Source organism: Mandrillus leucophaeus, unplaced genomic scaffold (genome assembly GCF_000951045.1).
Source record: "Mandrillus leucophaeus isolate KB7577 unplaced genomic scaffold, Mleu.le_1.0 Scaffold47, whole genome shotgun sequence".
Taxonomy (NCBI): Eukaryota; Metazoa; Chordata; class Mammalia; order Primates; family Cercopithecidae; genus Mandrillus; species Mandrillus leucophaeus.
The window spans coordinates 2,654,371-2,671,263 of NW_012105031.1; the positions used below are offsets into that span (position 1 = coordinate 2,654,371).

Genomic DNA, 16,893 nt, shown 5'->3' on the forward strand with positions numbered 1-16,893 from the left:
AGAAATACCCACAAAACAGTTCTCTCAAGTAGTCAAAATTACTTTGTTAGTTCAGGAAACCCTTAATAGTTCTTCACTTGTCCTTTATATATTAAGGTCTGGGACCTTAACAAGAAGCAATGTTTTTAATGCATTTCTGCAACTGCCATCTTCCATATTTTATTAAGGTTATACATTTCTTCTTCTAACTCTCCACCCTTCCCATTTCTTCCTCTAACCTTGGTCCAATTTATGATTTTTGTAACATGGCTACACATTTAAATAAATGCACACTAAACAGTTAAATTAATACATGTTAAACATCTAAACTGCTTTACCCTGGTTCATGAATGTGAATATTAAGAAGTTATGCATCATAGCAGGACCAATTGAAAATGCAGATATTCCATTGCTTGCAACACAGAAAAAAAATCACATGATAGTAAAACACAAGTTATATGATTGTCAAGAAAATACATTCATTCCTTACCTGCTTAACTGCATGATGACAAACAAATCTATGTAACACGCAAAAGAAAGTCACCAAAATCTGAATCATCTGTCTTTCAAGCTTCTGTGGCAGTTTTATACCCTGGTGCTCTCTTCTTTGCTTACATACATTTGACTAGCTAGAGTATTTTTCAGTGATACTAAGGTTAATTTGCAACCCTAGTCACCTTTTCCTCCTTTCAAAAAGCCGGTGGGCATTTTAGACAGCCCCAAACGTGCATCTTATCTTCGGAGGTAGTGCCTACACGGCGTTTCCCTGTAGAATTCCTATTACAAGGAGGTTCCTTCTCTAAAGGGCTGATCACGTTCTCGACCTGGTGCAAAGTAAAAGGCTCTCCGGTTCAACTCTTGGGGACTAGGAGAACAGCCATCAGAGACTTCAACTCTCTGTCACTGTTTGGCTGTGGAACCAGCAGTAACCAGCGGCCAAGAAGCACCACCCCCTCTCCGGTGGACGCTGGAAGAGAGCGCTCCCAGTCCCAGATCTTTCTACTTCCCACCCCCACCTCCAGAAAGAGGAAAATAAAAATAAAAGACCAACTTTAAAGTGGGTATAAGCTAGACAGATTCCAAATCCTCACTCTTTGCTTTTAACTTCAGCCTTATATTCCAAGCTCTAGCTTCAAGTTGAAATTTAACTCTCTTCCGCTCACCGCCCTCCAGATTCTTGGGAGTTGGTGAAGGAAAGGAAGGAGTGACCGTCAGCAATGATACTTTAACACAGAGCCTAAGAAGTCATTCAACAGTTCTGAGCTCTACTTCGCAGTCAGACAAGGACAGTGATTAGGGTTTCATAACGCAGGCATTCTGAGGAACCGTCGTTTACTAACAATAAATATAGCCCATTAAAATAAATAAATATTAACACAAAAAGGTATTAAGAGACTCTGGAGATCTTAAGTCTATTCTCTCATACAGAAGAGGTTTGCTCAAGTTTGTCTTGAGGAAGGTTGGAAATGGAGCATTCTGCAAGGATGGAAACCCCCTGGCGCACCCCACTCTGTCGGGCTGCAAATGCCCACACCAAGCACACGTTAGCCGCAGGGGCTGAGTGCAGAGCCTGCGCTAGCGGGTCAGAGTGGGGGACACCTTTCCTACACGCACGGATTATTCCCACATCAACACCAAGCCTGGGGCCAGCTGGTCAACCAGGTACCTGCTCTCCTCCGTTCCCTGAGCTCAGGTGGCAAAGGCGTTGCCGTGAGCTGCGGAGAAATCTCCACGCAGAGTCGCCTGTTGATAACCCTCCAGTTAAAACGTTCTTGGCTGCGGGAGCCCCTCAGATGTAAATTTCCCTTTCACACGCTTGAGCTTCAGGTATAATACAGCAAAACGCACTTACCTAAACACCGACTGTCTGTTCCTTACTGGATCTGACTGCACTGAAAGTTGTTTTTTTCTTTCTTTTTTTTTCTTTTTTTTTTCTTTTTTTTCCCTCCCTCCACCCTTGCGCAACAACAGCAGTCCTCCTAAGAGGATGTTTGAATTGAATTATATGAAGCTCTCCTTTCTTCAAATGAAGTCACGGACTCTGATGGCTCTGGCTGGTCAGGCAGGACGACCGGACTGGGAAAGAGATCAGGTAGAAACTAGTGACCTAGTGACGGGTGAGGGGCGCCAAGTGGTGCGGACAACAGTCTCAGCCCTGTTCCCTCTCGGTGGGAGTCAAGGGGGGAAAGCCCTTGAATCCCGAGACTGGGGGATGGGGTGACGCTGCAGCTGGAGTACTTTTATGTCTGGGAGCTAAAAGGGCTTTTGAATTTAAAAAAGCATTGCTTGGGTTGTCGCGTCAGTCATCAATGACGACAAGAATAGTTCTTTCCCAGCAATTAAAAAGGAAAAAAAAAAAAGAAAGAAAGAAAAGAAAAGCGTGAACAATAGGTTCTTACCTCCATCTATCCCAATAAAAGGAAATGTTGTAGAAACCAGGAACTTGTCCTTAATTTGGGGGAGGGCGGCGGATGTTTAGAGAAAACCCTCAGTGGGTGTTAGAAATTACTGATACATGCAGGTTTGGCATTTAAATGAATATGGTGTTCTCCTCATTATGTGTCAATATGTGAAGTAAAAGTAAAGATTAAAATGTTTCTCAACATAACTATATGGAAGGGGAGCTGATAATCTTGTCAGTTAAGTCCATAGAAATGTTCATAAAAGCAAAAGGCAGTGACCATATTAACATGCCTATTAAACACAGGGGGTGGAGGTAGACAAGTATGAAGAGTGAGGCAATTAAATTTTTCATGTAAAGTCTATTCTTGAATTTCAATTTATCAGAACCAAGATAATCAGGGGTTTCTTCTGATAGCTCCTCTCTGAAATGAGTACTCTGTGTCCAATTAACTGTTCACCAGCTAATTCACAAAATCAGAAATGTACTGACAAATACTATGCCTGAATTAAAATACAATGCCCAAAATAACGCGTTCATGTGTGATCTGAAATATTTTAAGAAAAAAAAAAATGGTGCCCTCAAAACTCACAGTCCTCTTCCTACCATTCAGTGGCATTTTAGTGTTTAAGGTCCTGCTAAATTCATAAAAATACACTTTGTAACAAAGTCCTCCCTCAGTCATGTAATTGCTTATCATGAACAAATACTGACCTGAACAACCTTCTGAAGATCAGACTAGTGAACTTTCCAGACCTTGCAATTGTCAGAAGGTCTCTTTTAAGCTCTCTCTTAGATAAACATATAAAATGTGACCTTTCAAATGGCACAGGAATGTGTGCCAAGAAGGGTTAATGGGGGTGGGGGAGATTAATGTCAACGTAAACTGTAATATAAATGAGGACAGAAATTTAAAAAATAAAGAAGGTAAAAGATATTGGGGTAATACACGGGATATTGGGGTAATACATGACATGGGATATGTCTTAGTAGTGCAATTGCCACTAATATACTAATTGATAAATATAGTCATATGGATTTTTCATTTCCAAAAGTAACAAAAATGTGAAAAATGAAATACTTCAACAAAACAGAGCTTATTAAAAATAACACTAGTTAAGTTTCTAGTAATAGATAAAGAGAATAACTTACCAGAGGAAATTTCAGGAAGCAAGAAGACTGTGAGAAAAATACATCCAGGATTCAAATAGATATTCCATGATCTTCCAAATCAAGGTAAAGTAGTGAGCTGCAGGGTAGTGGGACTTTAAAATAATCAGCAGTTCCTGGTGGCATGTAACCAAGTAAAAGCCAGTTACACAGAGAGCCACGAACCCCCAAGGCAAGAAAGCAGAATGTGAAAATGCTTTATATGGGTGTGGGGGGGGGGGAGAATGGGGGGGTGATTCGTAGTGATCCTTAAGCAAAGTGAAAATTTACAGGCTGTACATCCCCATACAGTGGGGAAAGGAAGAAGCTGTGTAACCCCAGAGAACAGGAGGTGGAATACAGATAAATCTGCAAAGAGAAGTAAAAGGATGTGTTGAAGACAACGAGATAAAGAGAGAACTAGTGAGCAAGGCTGTAGTCATCCTGATAGATATAGCAGCAAGAATGATTTAGGCTGCTGGGGAGGATCCAATGAGAATTCAAGAGGGCACCACTTCGGAAATCCTGCTCTGATCTTCCCACTCTCAGTTCTTTGAGAGTTACCTGCGTTGGGACCATTATTATTAGGATTAATAGTATTCCATCAGTGCATTTCACTAGTATTTCCCTTGAACATTTTCACTCGCAGCAACTGAGGGAGGCGTTGTAAGGAAGCCCAACACAACCAATTCCCCCACTTCCCAAATAAGCCACTACGGTCACATTACGATGACCAGATCATCAGCGATTTGCATGAGGCGGCGGGGGGTGGGGGGTGCGGGTGGTGATCGAAGGGCTGAAGATGCGGAGGAGGCCGAGTCGCTAGGCGCTTTCGGGGGCGCTGTGCCGGGGAGGCTTAGTCAAGGGGACCGGGAACCCTGGTTAGATGCAGCAGCGGCGGCAGCAGCCCTCCCAGGTCCCACTTCCTTGGCGTTCCTGCTGCCCGTGACTCAAGGCAATTGACTTCCATCTGAACCCTCAGCTCCGAAGGCCTTGCATTAGAAGCTAGAGCTTTGGAGGTTCTGAGGACGGTCCCTGGGGAGCAAGTGGTAGGTTTCGAGGCGCCTGCTTCCCCTCTGATTCCTGCAGTTACTGAGGGAGAGTGCGCTAGAAATGGCTTTGCTGCCGAATGCATTATCTTGCCATTTTCGTGTCCCAATACTGAACAAACGATCGCCTAATCGATCGGTAAGATTAGCTTTATTCCTTCTCCCTATTCCTCTCCATGGCCCCATTCCCTCTGCAAGCCAAACCCCAATCTCTCTCTCTCTCTCTCTCTCTCTCTCTCTCTCTCTCACCCCCCCACCGCCCTCTGTCTCCAGGAACTTCTTTTTTCCTCTTTGAAACCGGCTTCCCAAGGGAACTGCCTGTGTGACTGAGAGGCTAGTAATCTGTTTGTAGATGATTTATATTTTGGCTGCAGAATGAATCCCCCTCCCTATTCGGAGTACTCGCCTTAGAGAAGATCCCCCGCCCCCTCCCCATGGGTTCGCTCTCAGAGCTCGGATCTGTATAAAGAGCGCTGTGGGAGTCTTTTGCCCTCCGCTCTAGCTCTATCTTTCTCCGGACCCCGAAGCTTAAGAATTATCCGCCTGACTCTCTTTTTTAGAAATAGGAGGGAAAGGTAGAGTGGAAATTGATTTCTTGCAGAGACTGAGGCGCTGAATGATAGAGGGAATAAACATTTGCCCTGGATAAAAATGTTCTTGGTAAGTAATCTTATTTTCTGCGGTTGAAAAGGAAACAGATTGCTTCTCACTGCCCCATCCCCCACTCCATTCATTTATATGCTCTTTGTATGTAAATCACGAGCTGGGTCAGTGGAAATTTTCTTTTCCTCTTTCCTAGGAGAGTAGTAGCTTGTAAGGGTGAATTTGAAGTAGAGGGTTTTAAGGAGACAATATGAACGCTTTAAGGTCCTTTGTATCCGACCTTAAAAACCCAAAGACAGGTAAAGCACTTAAATCTCTGTTTGTTTACTAAAGTGGTATTTAAGTATTTCCCTTATTTCCTACTAACTCTTTCCTTTCTGAAAATAAAGAAAAGAGTTTTAGGCAGTGGGCTCATGTCTATGCTTTTAGTACGTCTTGGCCATGTTCTGAAATACAATTTCAGTTCCAAAATTGAGAATGGTTATTTTTCACATTTCGCAGGTAAATAAAAGCTGTAGAAACCACTTATTAAATGTGCATCTTGGTTTCAATTATTGCACCAGATACAAGTTAGTAGTATCCACAATGGTTATTTGCATATTGTGGTGATACTATAAATTCATAAAGCCCTCTGGTTTTCCATGAGTCTATAGCACCCCCAGCCTGTGCATGTTCACAGTGAGGAAGGAGTGGATAGGTGTAGCAGTAGGGAAGAAGCCAAACGGCTCTTGATTGTGCTTACATCATATATCACCAAGTGTGGAGAATAACATGTTTTGCAAATTGTGTCAACTTGGTTTTCAAGAGTAAGCTGATCATTTTTCATGCACAAAATTAAGGGAGATTTGCTTTAAGAGAAATCATCGCATTTTTAATTATAAAATATATTTTACTGGTAAAACATTTAAATTAAACTTTTTTGTGTGTTATTATTCTACTGTAATCCATCATCCTCTAAATTTAATTAAAAAAAGATAAACTAATTGGCACAAAATGTATTCCTGATGAAAACAGGATGGCTGAAAAATCATCTGAAATGTATAATATTAAAATGTTATTGGTAAGAATAAGCTTCATTTTAGAAAATCAGTATTCTAGAAATCAGTAGTATAAAATTTCAGAAGAGAGATAATCAAGTGACACATTGCAAGACAAAATATGCATGTTCTCAACTATCTATATAGTCTTTACAGCCATCAACATTTGCAAGAGAAAAAAAATTCAGTAAGGGCATGTTGGTATAACATTTTTTTCTTTCTCTCTTCAGGCTGTTGTCCAGCTCTAATGATGTCCTAGAGCAGAAGTGTTTCTTCTGTTGTCTCATTTTACCAAGAGGATGATGTCTGTGTATGTCTCTGTGTTTTAGAGAGGCTAACAAATGCTGCTAAGAGGATCTGAGGTTCACATAAAGAGGCTGAAAATTCGGAATTACTTTCATTGCAAATAAATGTTAACAATTGTGAAAGTTAGAGAGCATAATTTTCACATAAGACTTTGATATGCTGCCTAAAGCTACTTACAAAATTTGCTATTCAGAGAAATACATTTGTTTATTGAGGACCCACCCTAAGTTAAATTACAAAAATGTAACATTCAGATTTTTATTTTATGTGTGAAATCAATGTGTGATTGCTGTTCTTAAAAATTTGAAAAAAAAAAACAGGATAACAAAAATATTACTTTTGTTACCCATAGTTCATGAACTTTAAAAGCGTTTACAGCATTTAAAGTTTAACAATTTAAGGATTTGAACACTATACTAATTCATATGATTACATTTGATCAACTCCTTCATGAAGCCACAGGCTTTGTATCTCCTAGCTGCCTTTTACCTTCAGAACACATCTGGTTTATACTTAGACTGCTCCAAAAGTCATGCATTTTAATTTTGTGTTGAGAATGTCTGTCTTAGATAATCACAGTGCATATTCGCAGCTAGTACTTCAGTACATTTTATATTATTGGCAATGCTTTTGTTAGCCATCCTGGTGCTGCCTTCTTATAAGAACTGTGTATGAGTTCCAACTAATATATTTCTTACCTATTAACCCACTAAAATTTCTAATCTAAAAGCAATATTCAAGATACATTTTATTACAGAAATTGGAAAGCAATTTGCCTGGGAAGCAAAATGTTCATATGACTCAGGTGATTTTAACATTAAATCTAACTTGTAACAAAAATGAGTTATATAAAGATAAATAACTTGAGACTATTATTTGCATAGCAAAGAAAGTCACACATGATATACACATTTATGCATATATAATTAATTTCAATAAAATATTGATATTTATTCATTTTCATCTCTGCTATGTTTATTTTGCTTTTAGAGTTTTCCCTTTGAAAGAATCTAAAGTTTTAAAAATACCTATGTGTGCAGGAGTCTCCACATTTTATAAGATCAATATGCTGCCAAATAAACTGGGGCTAATGCATTCAAGTCTCATAAAAAAGTATATTGGAACTTGAATGGACATTAAGGATCATTTAATCTTATCACTCATGATGATGAAGAAGTTGAGAACCAGAGTTTAAGTGATTAGTGTAATCATACACTAACTAATAACCTAAGGAACTTTAAATGCAGGTTTATTAACTTCTTAGCTAGTGTTCATTCTATTACTAAGACAGGCATTGTTTGAGAGTGGGCCTAGGAAGTAAGTGGAAGGAAGAGAAAGTTGTACAAAGATGAATAAATCGTAGCCAGTCTTAGAATCCATTTTGTTGATGGCTAATACTCTTTATTGTAGAAAACTTTTATTCCTCTGCTTTATTTTATCCTCCACTCCACTGCCTTCCCATAATTGGAGATTTCATGTAATTTACCCTTGCAGAAAATATCCTCAATACTCTTAGACCGGGAGCAGGGGCTCGCGCCTGTAATCCCAGCACTTTGGGAGTCAGAGGCGGGCGGGCGAATCACGAGGTCAGGAGATCGAGATCATCCTGGACAACATGGTGAAACCCCGTCTCTACTAAAAATACAAAATTTAGCTGGGTGTGGTGGCAGGTGCCTGTAGTCCCAGCTACTCGGGAGGTTGAGGACAATCGCTTGAACCAGGGAGTCGGAGGTTGCTGTGAGCCAAGATGGCGCCACTGCACTCGAGCCTGGCAACAGAGTGGGACTCTGTCTCAAAACCAACCAAACAAACTATACACACACACACACACACACACACACACACATATATACATATATATATTTTTTTTTCTCAGTATTCTTTTTGTACATGCATTGAGTTGCTGTTCCCTAGACTATTTTCCCTCATGGAATATAAACTGTCGATAATTTCAGTCACCTGCAATGTCATACTCCATCATATCACCTGTCTGTTCTACTTTTTAAATTCCCTAAAAATGTAGAAATAGGATTATTTCAAGAGGAAAGCTGTCCTCTGAAAATAAGAAGTTTAATTAGACTCTAACACATATCTGAAACTATACACACAGAAACACACACGGTATGAAAGAAACGCAGAGACTAAGACAACACTTTTTAGTGGAAACATTATGTAAAACACACATACAAAAAAATCCCGCCACACGTGTTCCATTAGTATAAAAACAGACAAACAAAAAACTTTCTAATTTGAATAAAAGCTACAAGACTTCAACCATTTAGGAAGGTGCAGTGTTCTGGAGTGGCTTGAGCCATACCAGTGTTCTTTCATATGCATCAATATTTGTGTGTTACATACAAGCCATTTTTGTTTTGAAAATGCCAATTCTAAAGTCGAATAGCAACACTAAAATCGATTTGGCACTAATCATTGCTTTAAAAGGGTTATCATTCCTGGATTAAACAAGATGAATGTAGAATCAAATCAAACATTTAAAAATATCTATAGTGTATGCTTTTAAAATTAAAATGTTTGCACTAATCTGAAAAATTAGCGCTTTCTAGAAGGATTTCTAGAACCGTATTTTAGCAGCATTCGTATTGCTGTGTGTGTTTTTGTGTGATTAATAATTAAGTTTTCAGGCCAGGCGTGGCAGCTCATGCCTGTAATCCCAGGCCAACGCAGGCAAATTGCCTGAGGTCGGGAGTTCGAGACCAGCCTGGCCAACATGGTGAAACCCTGTCTCTACTAAAAATACAAAAATTAGCTGGGAGTAGTGGCAGGCACCTGCAATCCCAATTACTTGGGAGGCTGAGGCAGAATAATTGCTTGAACCCAGGAGGCGGAGGTTGCAGTGAGCCGTAATCAAACCACTGCACTCCAGCCTGGGCAATAGAACAAGACTCTTTCTCAAGAGAGAAAAAAAAAAAAAAAAGTTTTCACATGCATATAATAGGGGTGCAGAGCTTAACCTATTTCAAAGCACATACTGTTAACTCTCAGTTCCATGAAGAAGGAAGCATGATTATGTTTTTATTCTCACCTCAGTGACTTTGTATCTCTACCACCTAGCACATCTCCCTACATAGAGAAGGAGCTCAATAAATATTAATTGAATGGATGAAATTAAGGACTGCATCAATTTTTCCCTTTTTACCATTCTTACAAAGGCTTATTGCATTTAATTTGTATCCAACATTTAAAAATATTGTTATTAAATTATAGCATTCTTCAAAAAACTTTTGGAATATGTGACATATGTTTGACTTAATAAACCAAATTGTATTAGAAATCATGACATTTGCACAAGACTTTATAGTCTTATCAATACCTTACTATTCACCATATTCATTTAATCCTTTTACCATGTTGTGAAGTAAGTTAGTTTTTTACCTTAATATGAGAGAAGTGAGGTATGAGGAAATTGAAGCACTGTTACTAATTACTATCTCAGTCTGCTCATTCAGGCTATTACAACGAAATACCATAGACAGAGTGGTTTAAACAACATAGCCTGGGAATTCCAAGATCAAAGTTCCAGCTGATTTGATTTCTACAGAGTGCCTGCTTTCTGGTTTGCAGATAGCCTCCTTGTCACTGTGTGGTCACACGACTTCATAGGTGTGTGAAAGTAGAGGAGGGGGAAGTGGTGAAGAGAGAGATATAACTTCCTCTTTTTATGGGCACCAATGCCGTTCCGTTATGTGGGACCCACCATTATGTTCCACTGGAAACCTTATTACCTCCCTAATTCCTTACCTCAAAATACCATCACACTGAAGACTAGGGCATCAACACACAAATTTTGGGAAGATGTAAACAATCAGCCCATAAAAATTGCTAAAAGACATTGTTGAATTATTTTTATTCACTATATTGTATTTCCTAGTTTGTTGAAGAAATGTGATGAAAATGTCATATCATTTTATTAACAAGTTATGTATATAAGTGTACATTCGTCATCTGTCAACTTCCTGCAAGTGAAATATATTTAGGGAAGAGTGAAATATTTATAGTATCATAAGCTGGATTATAAAACTGTTAGTTTATAATTATTTAACATTTTGCTACTCAAAGTGCTCAGAATTAACATTTTTTGACATTAAAAAAATAATTATTTTCTAAATTATTTGTACTACCAACATTTATTTATTAGTGTAGTGACTAAAACACATTCATTGGCATAGTGGATATATGAATCTATGCTTATCTATAGACATGTATATATGTGTACAATTTTTGAAACAACTTACAGAAATAATAAATGTGAGAATATTCAAGGAAATGATAAGATACAACTTCCTTACAATCCTTCCTTGTAACTGGATTTTAATGATTAACTAGTATGGGTGCAGTAGAAACAATAATGGCCCCCAAACTGTCCACATCCTAATTCCCAGAACCTGTGATAACTTCCCCTTTTGTGGCAAAAGGGACTTTGCAAATGTTAAAACATTAAGTATCCGGAGATGTAGAAGTTATCTTAGATCAGCTGTAAATGCCCAATGTAATCACAAGCATCCTTACAAGAGGGAGTTAGAATGAAAGAGTCAGAGATGTGAGGACAGAAGCATTGGTGGAGTGATGGGGAGGAGTGAGGAGAGTAGCCAAGAAATGCAGGGAGGATGCCCTCTAGCATCTGGAAAAGGGAAGATTCTTCTCTACAGCTTCCAAAAGAAATGAAACATTGCTGACGCATTTCAGACTTCTGACCTCCAGAACTGCAAACTAATACAATTTATGTTACTATAAGTCATTACACTTGTGGTAATTTGTAACAGCAGCAATAGAAAACTAAGACTCATGAACAGAGTAGAATGTAAGTAGTATGTTCTTTCCTCTCTAGGATGCTAGATGATTTAACACCAAACTCTTGCTTCCTTGCCATTCCATTACTCCAGGTACTGAGCAAACCACCATCTTTCATGAGTCGAGAACTGAGTTGAAGCTGGGTACAGCTGTTCATACCTGGAATTTCAACTCTTTGGAGGGTCTAGGCAGGGAGGGTCCCTTGAGCCCAGAAGTTCTAAACCAGCCTGGCCAACATGACAAAACATGGTCTTTACAAAAAATACAAAAATTAGCCGGTCATGCTGGTGTGCTCTATAATCTCAGCTACTCGGGAGACGGAGGCGGTAGAGTTGATTGAGCCCAGGAAGTTTAGACTTCAGTGAACTATAATCACACTGCTGCATTCCAACCTGGGCAACAGAGTGAAGCTCTGTCCCAAAAAAATAACAGCAGAGTTGATTCTTCCTATTCATTTACATGAGGGATGGATAGGAAATCAGGGTAGGGAAAAATAGACATAATATTACTTTCTAGAAATTAACTAGTGAATTAAAAGTATATAATATTACATAATTTTATTTATTTAGAATATACCACTAGCATATAGTCTCACACAATTAGCACTCAATACATGCTGACTTAGGTATAGCAAATATTTACATAGCTGTGAGAAAGTGCATAATGTTCATTAAATTTGAAGATTATGTGAAAAGTACTAACCTTGATATGAAGAAAAGACATTAAACACAATAAGATTCAATGCAGAAGGTGATAGTAATTAGCAAAATATTTAAAATTTTTTGAGATTTAAAACGAGACCACCAAAAGAATGACTGGCAGGGAGTGGGAGGATTTTTATTTTTATTGAAGAAATTGATATGGAGCAAATCGACCTTTTCTGCTTATATTTTGTACAGTATTGCAATTAAGAAAAGGAACTGAACATTTACTTAATTAGAATGCATCATCAATTTTAGTGTCTCATGAACTCCAAAGGCCTTTCACTCCTTTAATGAAAATAAAGAAGAACTAAACTACTTGATTGCCAATCCTCTTGGTATCTCTAAATCTCTCTAATGCTTGTATTTCCTATTCAAAAGAAATACATACTTTGTAGGAGGATGAAAAACAATCCTTCACATTGATTATAGAGTTTTGCCTCTGAGGAGAAAATATGAATTTATAGACAAAAGTAATTTTAAAAGACTACATAAAGTGAATTCATTTATTTATTTATGGAAAGAGACCAACTCTAAAAGTCAATTCCACAAATATTTATTGAGCATTTATTCAACAGTCATTTATTGATAGTATTACATATAAGAAGCAAGATTTTAAATGTTACAAGGATGTAAATATAAGTAAGTTACATTATTTATGTCCTAGTTAGAGGATAAGAAGAGTATACTGACAAATATAAAGGTTTTAAAAACTGCCTCCTATATTTAATTTACATCATCAATCATCCTTTTATAAGAAAGAAAAAAATGTATTGATTGTGATCTATGAGCCAAGCAATTCCTAGAAAAAAGTGCTGAATAAGACAACCAAAGGCAGGGATCCCAAGTATCTGACAACTGTTAACACTGTCATAATAATGAAAACAAAAGACAATAATAAAACTACACTGAAATGATTGCTGCTGTCTTTAGTCTAAGCATATGATCTCCTCAGTCATACATCCAGCATGCTGCAGGCCTTTTCTTTACTTATTAGCTTCTGTAAGCATGTAAGATTGTTATCTATTTCTTGCATTTGCTGGCAGAAGGAGTTTCCTTAGAGTTTAAGAGGCAGCAGTTGAGGCCGGATGAATGATCTGGTCCATATAAGTTAAGTGTTGTAATGAACAACTCCAAACTTCAGTTGCTGAAAAGAAAACTTAGCTGGATGTCGTGGCTCACGCCTGTAATCTCAGCGCCTTCAGAGGCAGAGGAGGGAAGATCCTCTGAGCCCAGGAGTTTGAGACCAGCCTCGACAACATAGGGAGACTTTATCTCTAGAAAAAAAAAAAAAAACGCTGGTGCACACCTGTGGTCCCAACTTCCTGTTGAGGCTGAGGTGGGAGGATCACCTAGGCTGGGGAGGTCAAGGCTTTAATGAGGCACTGCACTCCAGCCTGGGTAACAGAATGAGACCCTGTTTCAAAAAAAGAAAAGAAAAGAAAAAAGAAATAAATAAGAAAGAAATAAAATTTAATTTTGTGCTCACGCACGGTTCATTTGTGTCAGCAGGATGAGTGTGGTGGTCTGATCACAGTGATTTACGGACACCAGTAGCCTTTTGTTGACTAACCGAACACTATAGGAAGTCTTTTGATGTTCTCTATGCATTTGACAAATGAGGGAGAGAGTGTGGACGATCATTTAGGAGATTTTGTGGGCCAGCTCTAGAAGTGGCCCACATCACTTCCCTTCACACTCCACCGAGAACACCTTTTCATGGCCACATCTAACTACAAAAAAAAAAAAAAAAAAAAAGCTTAAAATGAAGTCAAGCTTTGTGTCCAGGAAGAGGAAAATATGGATAGCAATCTGCTACATTGATATTCTCAGACCAAAACATTATTTAGCTTGGGTATGTATATTATGATATTCTCTGTTATGTATATAACTATAGCATTGGACTGTACACTTGGTGCAGGCTGGGGACCTTAAATTTGTTTATGTAAAGGAATCAAAACAGGGAGTTTGATAGGTGGTACCTTACTAGGTAATAGGGAGAATTCCAGTCCTTGCCAACATCTAGAATGAAGTCTACACATAGTTGGTGCCTAATAAATACTTGTTAAGTGAATAAATATCTATGACCTTCAGTGTTCCCATAAAATATTCCCATGCCCAAACTTAACATTCAACTTAATGTCCGCATGCAAAAATAAATAAATTTAGACACAAACCTTACATCTATAAGATGTCACAAGTGAGTCACAGACCTAAGTGTAAAATACAAAACTCTAAAACTTCTAGGATATAACATAGAAGAAAATCTACGTGACCTTGAGTTTGATCATGAATTTTTAAACACAAAACCAAAAGTACAGTTCATAAAAGAAAAAAAAAATGCGAAGTTACCTGCATTAAAATTAAAATCTTCTGCTCTGAAAAAGACGTTGTTAAGAGAAAGAAAAGACAAGCCACAGATTGTGAGAAAATATTCGCAAAACATATATCTTATAAAGAATTGATATCAAAATATAAAAATAACACAATAAAAACAACAACAACTGCAGTTTAAAAACAGGCAAAAGATCTGAACAAAAATTTTATCAAAGAAGATATGCTGACATAATGTAAGCACATGAAAATATATTCAACATTGTATGTCATTAAGAATTGCACATTAAAAGAACTACAAAATACCACTATATACTTATTGGAATGACTAAAATCAAATAAACAGACAATAGTAAATTGTTACAGGATGTGGAGCAACAGGAACTCTTAATTTTGCTGGTGGAAATGCCAAATGATACATCCATTTTGAAAAACAGTTTGGCGGGTTCTTACGAAGCTGAGCATAGTTTTATTACCCAAATCATCAGCCACATTTTTTGCTATTTCTTTATCCAAATAAGTTAAAACATATGTACACAGAAATTACTGCAGTTTTTTTCATAATTGCCCAAAATGGGCAGCAACCAAGATATCTTTCAAAAGGCAAATGAATAAACGAACTGTCGTACATTCGTACGATACAATGTTAGTCAATGAGTAAAGGAGTCTACTACAAAGTCACAGAAACACACGGAGGAAACTTAAATGTACATTGCTTAGTGAAAGAAGCCTGTTTGAGAAGTAGACATACAACATTCTGGAAGAAGCAACACTATAGAGACAGTAAAAAAATCAGTGGTTGATCAGTGGTTGGATTTTGTTGGTAGAGGTGGTGGGAGAGAGCCGGATGCATAGGTGGAGCATGGGAGATGCCTGAAATATACCAATGATCCATTCTTGATCAGCATCTTCTTTGACGAATTAATAGCATTTGACACAATACACTTTTCCACAGTTTCTTAATCTGTTTCCAGAGCAAAACAATTATTTGGTCTTCCTTTTACATCTCTGGTTGGGTGCTTCTTAGTCACTTTTTCTCGTTTAATTTCATCATCTTGAATTTTTAAAGCTAAAATTCTCTAAGATTCAATACTTATCTTTTATATTTATATCTACACTCAACTTCCTCTGGGTCTCATTTATTTTCATGATTTCCAATATAATCTACTGATTACTTCCAAATTTACATCTTCGGGCTGGTGCTTTTCTCTGGACTTACCAGAGTCCATACATCATACTAATCATCAACTTCACTTGGAAGCATAATAGCCATCTTAATTTTAGTATGTGTAAAATTCAGCTGCTGTACCCCCACTGTTCAAACCCATTCCATCTTGATTCTTCCCCAGTTCAATTAGCTATAATCCATTCTTACAGATGGTTATGTAAAAAATCTGAAAGAACCTTTGACTTCTATCTTTCTCTTACTTCACAATTACTCAACAAATCCTCTTGAGAAAGATACCAAAGTACATCTACCATCAGACCACTTCTCACTCATTTCATTGGTAATATGTTAATCAAGTCATATTAAGTCACTGTAATCTCTCACTTGGTTTATTCCAATAATCTGTTCTTTACCTTTTTCTGCCTTCCCAATTCCACTCTTTCTATCCTTAACATAGAAAATAGTGTAACTGGTTAAACTGAAAATCAATCGTGTAACTTCTCTGCTCAAAATGTGCAATGGGTTTTCATATATCTACAGCCAAAATCCTTGCCATGACTGCCAAGGCCCTAAAACATTTAAACTTTTTTTTTCTCCCTATTCTATTACTATTTTATCTACCTTAGTCACTCTCCTCTAGCCACCCTGGCCTCTTTCAAAACTTGCCTCCTTCTTTAGATTATCATGTTGGGAGAAATTTCCAAGTTTACACCTGTCTGGTCTTACTCTCAGACCTCATTGAATCCTAAAGCCACTGTTTAGCATAATCTTTCTCTGAACGACTTAGATATTTTTCATAACATACATAATCCATGAGAGACATGGTAGTACTATTTCAGTCCCCTTCTCTTTCTAAAATGCCACAATAGAATTTGTACTGTACTGTGAAAAGCACCCATTAAGAGTTGTTCATTTCCAAAATTCCCAGAGAAAAATGGAACTGAAATCTTTCTCCTCAGACTTTCATTATCTTTATTCACTCTCATATTCCATCTTGCTTCTTTCTTCCTCCCATTGTAATTACTTGCCCTGGCCTAGAAGGACTTTTATTAGCTTTCTCTAATAAACAAAGCAGCCCATATGTCTAATGCTCTAAATGTTAGAGTAAAAATTATCTAGAGTAAAAGTTGTCTGTTAGAGTAAAATGATTCTGCTGTGAACCCACTGAGATATGACTCTCAAAGTAAAGTTTTAAACATTCATTTACTTTAATGTTTAGTTTTTGCAAAAAAAGAGCACCTTGGTTTCACATCATATAGTCAGTTGAAACTGAAGAAACACATTCAGCACTTTTATTGACACTGTTTTCATTCTAGGAGAAAAGCCTTGAATTAAAACGTCCAATATTTTCTGATTG

General features: G+C 37.6%; 1 protein-coding gene and 1 long non-coding RNA gene across 2 annotated transcripts in view; one reads left to right on the forward strand and one right to left on the reverse strand.

Moving 5' to 3' along the window:
• The window catches only part of BRINP3 (bone morphogenetic protein/retinoic acid inducible neural-specific 3), a 462,204-nt gene extending 458,214 nt beyond the window's left edge, over positions 1 to 3,990 (reverse strand). Inside the window, exon 1 of the mRNA XM_011995077.1 lies at positions 3,533 to 3,990. The gene's annotated coding sequence lies outside the window, so the exon portion shown is untranslated. The remainder of the gene's footprint in view (positions 1 to 3,532) is intronic.
• A 355-nt stretch (positions 3,991 to 4,345) lies between these two features.
• LOC105550192 lies at positions 4,346 to 7,477 on the forward strand. Its single transcript, XR_001007663.1, has 3 exons — positions 4,346 to 4,578; positions 5,180 to 5,238; positions 6,449 to 7,477. It is a non-coding gene; the product is annotated as an uncharacterized LOC105550192 (long non-coding RNA).
• Positions 7,478 to 16,893: the final 9,416 nt, after the last annotated feature.